Here is a 6000-nt window from a genome sequence, read left to right on the forward strand (position 1 = left end):
AGTATTCAACACAAAATACGAGGCTAATCTTCTTGAATGGCAGTCAGTCTCAAGTAGAGTAATGTGGGCAAATATGAGAATGGGGAACTGGACAATGAGACTTATTTGTGCCAATGGTCCCACAGAAGGTTCTACTAAGGTAGAAGTGGAGGAATTTTTTGAGGCTTTAGAAAAAGCAACTGACACAATGAAAAAGGAAAAGTTGGTCCTTGTTGGGGACCTAAATAGTAGAGTAGGAAATGATTGTGAGACATACAAAAATATTTTGGGAAAATTTGGAGAAAAGAGCAAAGCTAATAATAATGGCAAATATCTGTTGGATTTCTGCTCAGGACATGGACTGGTTATTACTAACACCATGTTCCAATATAAAAATGTGCACAAATTCACATGGAGAGAAGAGGCAAGGAATAAGAAAAGTCTCATTGACTATGTTATTGTTGATAGTGATGTTTTCTCCCTGGTGCAGGACACCAGAGCGTACAGAGGATTTGAAATTGGAAGTGATCACTATTTAATCTTGAGCAGGATAAAATTGAATTTCATATTGAAAAGAATAACATGTAAGAAAGTTTTAAAGCGAATAAAAGTTGAGCAGCTCTCAGATGTGAACTGTAGACTAAAATACAGAAATATTATTGAAAAGAAAATGAAAGAGTTTGAGAACAGGAATCAAACCTTGGAGATTCAGTGGCAAACTCTGAAGGAAACATTGATTGATTCTGCCAGAGAGGCATGTGGTGAGGTTGTGTGCAAAGATAAAAAAATCAGAACTCCCTGGTGGATACAGGAAGTTAAAGAGGCAGTGAAGGAAAAGAAGAAAGCATATCAAAAGTTCCTGGCAAATAAGTCAGCTTTTACTCTTACAGAATACAGAGACAAATGTAAGAAAGCTAAACAATGTGTAAAACTAGCTAAACAAAAGTCATGGGAGGACTTTGGCAAGAATATAGAAAATAAATATCAAGAAGGTGGCAAAATGTTCTGGAGGTTGTTGAAGAAGCTTAGGAATGGAGGAAAGAGTGCTGTAAAAGGAATTAGAGATGATAAAGGTGAAGTGAAAACAGGAGAAAAAGATATCCTTGAGGTATGGAGTAATTACTTTGAAAAACTGCTAAATGAAACAAGCAGTGATGACAGCACAGTGATAAAAAACACTGACCAGGCATGCAGTCAGGAATACATATCCATACTTGAAGTAGAAAAAGCCATCAAACGCTTGAAATGTGGAAAGGCAGCAGGAGTAGATGATGTTCGACCAGAAATGCTGAAGTATGGTGGTATAAGACTCTTACAGTGGCTGCACTGCATAGTTCAGAAAGCCTGGACAGAGGGACGAATTCCCAATGATTGGAGTAGAGCTCTCATAGTACTCATATATAAAAAGGGAAATAAAACTGAATGTGAGAATTACAGAGGTATTTCCCTACTGAGTGTTCCTGGCAAGATCTATGCAAGTATACTTGAGAAACGGTTGAGAAGAATTGTGGAAGAAAAGCTTGGTGAAGAACAAGCTGGATTCAGGCCAAATAGAGGCTGTCAGGATCAGATCTTCACTTTACGACAAATAGTTGAGAAAGCATGGGAATATAACAAAGATCTGTATTTAAGTTTCGTCGATTTGGAAAAGGCATATGACAAGGTGCCAAGAGAGAAGCTATTCAATACGCTGCAGTTATATGGTGTCAATGGGGCATTATATCAAGCAATACTTAGTCTTTATTTGAGTTGTGAGTCAGCAGTTAGAATTGAAGGAAGTACAGGAAGATGGTTTAATGTTAAATCTGGTGTGAGACAAGGATGTACATTATCCCCTCTGTTATTCATTATCTATATGGATCACATTATGAAGGAATGTGGTATTAAACCTGATATCAAAATTGGAGATGTTAATGTCAGCTCTTTGCTTTATGCGGATGATGTTATACTTCTAAATAAATCCGCTACAAGTGTGCAAGATTCTCTGACTAAATTGAATAGCTGTTGTAATAGATATGGTATGAAGGTCAGCAATAAAAAGACAAAGACAATGAAAATAGGCAGAATCATTGAAAATGTCAACTGTGTTGTGAATGGAGAACCTGTGGAACAAGTAAAACATTTCAGCTACTTAGGCACAATTTTTACTGAAGATGGTAAACTAAATATAGAAATAGACAACAGAATCAGCAAAGCTGGTATCGTGGGAAGTCAATTGAATAAATTCATATGGAATAAGAAAGAAATTAGTCGGAACACTAAATTAGCTGTATACAAGACTGTGTTCAAACCAATTTTAACTTATGGATCTGAGAGCTGGGTCAGAAGTAAAACACTTGACCAAAGACTAGAGACTGCAGATATGAGAGTCCTGAGAAAGATTAGAGGCGTGAACAGATGGCATCAATGGCAATATCATATTAAAAATGAGGATATTAGGAAAGAACTTGACATTGTCAGCATCCAGGAATGCGTTAGCAGAGCTAATCTCAGATGGTATGGTCACTTAAATAGAATGGGAGAGGAAAGATTAGCAAAACAAGTGTTCTCTGCCAGGTTGGCAGGAAAACGACCCAGAGGAAGACCAAGATATAGGTGGATTGATACGGTACAAAGTGCCTTAGACGATAGAAATATAAGATCTGATAATGTTGGAGTCTTGACAAGTAACAGACTGATTTGGAGGAAAATTGTAGATAGGAAGTTAGTAATTTTTTCATGTAGTACTGTCATATCCTGTACACCCCTTGAGCGTACATGGCAGGAATTTGATGATGATGATGATGACCCCAAAACAGATCGCTGTGGCATGCCACTAGTGACTTTCCTCTTCTGGGATATCACACTCCCATACACAATCTGCTGATAACTATCAGACAGACAATCACCAATCCAATGCACTAATCTACTATCCAATCCCATCTGTTCCAATTTACCTACTAGTCTGTCATGCAGCAATCTATCGAAAGACTTTGCAAAATCTAAATATACTACTGTATTTGCATCCTCCTTGCCATGAAATAGATGGTATTCATCACCTTGTTATAATAAGTAAGCAGAATGCTAAAACACGATCATCCTTTAGCAAACCCAAGTTGTCCATTAAAGAGAATTCTACTGCTGTCCAACCAGTTCTGAATCCTTGTCCTCACTAGCTTCTCCAACACGTTAACCACAACTGCAGATAAGCAGATTAGCCTATAATTCTGAGCCTTAGTCGTACACCTCCTTTATGAAGTGGAACAAATTTTCCCTCTTTCTATTCCCTGGGCTAATCTAAGAATCATATTAAAAATGTATGATAAAACTGTTAACTCCCTGGAACAATCCCTCAAAACTTGCAGTGATATTTCATCAAGTCCCATGACCTTGTTGACATCAAGGTTACACAAATCCTCATATACCTCCTGAAATTGAAAAGAATCAAGTATTTTTGCAAAGGAGAGTACATATGTATGTTTTCACCAGCACATTTTTTTTATTTGAATCAGCAACAGATTAAAAAAAAAAAAACTAATCTAAATAAATATGTAGCAGACCTAGAAAACATTAATTCTTAGGCCTCCTGCCTAACAGCCTAGGCTAGCTGCCGGCACACATATACGATGCCCCCCCTCTTAGGACTCTATAGGCTACTAGTCTAACAACTTACTGCGTGTCCTGACAATCTTTATACTCTATTCCAGAAGATGTCTTTGCAATGAAGAAATACTGGAGCTATTAAAGGTGTTTAATTATTTCTTTCTGCTATTCTCTTTTCATTAAACCTAAGTATCATATTATTATTACAATTATTACGTGACACCTCTAAGGACACATTGTGGGAGGGCCCCCTGTAGTTCATTCCACCATACATATTTCACTGCCTTACCTACTACTTAATTCTCCCACTACACATACAACTATGATCAACACCATCTACCACCCATCATCGGTGGTGATGGGCAGTACATGGTGTTGATTTTTGTCTGTAAACTGTGTTCTGATTTGTCTGTACATGGGATGAAAACCCTGCTATTCTTATCCACCCCATTCTTGAAATCTACTCATAACCAACTTTTTCAATATCTTAACCACCACCTGAGATAGTAACTACTCTGTAGGTTGCTGTAAGACTAGTAAGGTGCATTGCCATTTCTCTTGCACTTTCTGTAAAAAACAGACTGATATCTTATACAACTACGTGATAGCTTTATTCATACTGATATTTATTATCCTACTTATATTTTAATGACAGGAAGTGCTCATATGCCTGAAGTTTATAAAAATAAAAGGACGTACAACTTCAAAATAAGAAATTTAACATTATTTTTTGACATAAACAATTTAGGTGTACAATTGCTATAATACATTAATACTTTGTGCAAAGTGGAACCGTAATTGAATAAATACTATAATAATGGAAATACATAAAAGTACATAAATCCTAATTTCCTGTGGTGAAAAAAAATAATAATAAATAAATAAAAATTAATTTAAAAACAATAATAAGTCTGTTCCTATGGCAGTTCCATTCTTCTTTAACCATTCAGCATAAATGGTGTTTTCGAATCAAAAGGGCACACCATTCTTTTGTGTTACAGAATTTCTCTGCATTGTGAGTGTTGATATACACATACTAACTAGATATATTTAGCACCTGTTAATTTCAGTATATGCAGTTTAATGGTGAGGAAAGTTGGCAACAAATCAATGAAAGATACGAAGCGAATACTCTGCACTATACAGCGAATACATATTCTAACTTCTTCACAATATCTGGACATGTAAATTATTGGCTTCACATAAACATTTGTAAAAAATAAATCATGGTTTATTTATAAACGAACCATTACGGCTCAGCATGTAAAAAAAAAAAAAAAAGGTTCAAACTTACCAGCATATAATATAGTTGCTACAGAGCGAAGTTTTTATATTTGGGAGGGGAAAAAATGACGTTGTCTAATTTGAGCAAACCAAAGTAACATAACAAAATCCCCAAGTGTATTATTAATTCAGCAATAACAAGCACGACCAGCAGATACACATTTTTTCGCCAGCTGTAAACAGAAATACAACTTCTACCACCTATCGGAAAATGTCACGAACATAAATGAAATGGCCTACAGCACTGGGAAAATCTCTTTATTTACCCGAAAAAGTTTGTTTGATTCTTATAGTTACTAAAATTAAGTACAACAGCCATTAACACAGCTATGGTTTTCATTATTATTATTTTACTCACATAATTAACACACAGTCAAAACAAGATATCATATAAACAAAAATATGCCTGGTGATACAGAATAATTCAGATACTACCCAAGAATCTAAGAATAGTCAGTCAGGTAGCGTCGTAAAATATGGACTGTACCAAGTAGTGCTGCTCTTTGTAGGTCATATGGGGTCACTTCATTGATGTTTAATTGCTGTAAATACTTGGATAGCTTCTTTGAAATTGCACCAAGGGCACCGTTAATTATTGGGATGAGTGTGGTGGCTTTAAGCCACAGTCGGCCAATGTCGATTGCAAGATCTCGATATTTAGTAATTTTTTTCCAGTTCTTAATGTTGTTATTATTATTACTATTACTATTATTACGGGAAACTCCAGGGAGTCATTAGACTCATCGAGGGAGGCCCCAAATCATATTCATCACAACTATTCGACATTCATACAGTATCTATCATACCTCGCGTTAAACTCATTCACTGTCACAGCATCCACAACAGACTCAGGGAGCGCATTCCACTCATTCACTACTCTAAAAGTAAAGAATCCAGCTCCAACACCTTTACTGACCACACTTTTGCCCAGTTTCCATGGATGTCCCCTAGTCCTCCCACAACCAGCCCTATTCTCAAAAATATCTTCTGAATTAATTTTATAGAAACCCTTCAGTAATTTGAATGTCTCAATCATATCTCCCCTCCTCTGCCTATCAACCAATTTTTGCAACCCACAAATCCTCAACCTGTTCTCATACGGTTCATTCCACAGACCTGCTATCATCTTGGTGACTCGCCTCTGGATCCTCTCCA

General features: G+C 36.4%; 1 protein-coding gene across 1 annotated transcript in view; it reads right to left on the reverse strand.

The window, feature by feature from the left end:
• The window catches only part of Gpo1 (glycerophosphate oxidase 1), a 550013-nt gene extending 545001 nt beyond the window's left edge, over window positions 1-5012 (reverse strand). The window contains exon 1 of the mRNA XM_090414113.1: window positions 4856-5012. The gene's annotated coding sequence lies outside the window, so the exon portion shown is untranslated. The remainder of the gene's footprint in view (window positions 1-4855) is intronic.
• Window positions 5013-6000: the final 988 nt, after the last annotated feature.

The sequence above is a fragment of the Typopeltis vanoorti genome, chromosome 2, assembly GCF_054136105.1.
Source record: "Typopeltis vanoorti isolate ZY-2024b chromosome 2, IOZ_Tvanoo_1.0, whole genome shotgun sequence".
In the NCBI taxonomy this organism is placed as follows: Eukaryota; Metazoa; Arthropoda; class Arachnida; order Uropygi; family Thelyphonidae; genus Typopeltis; species Typopeltis vanoorti.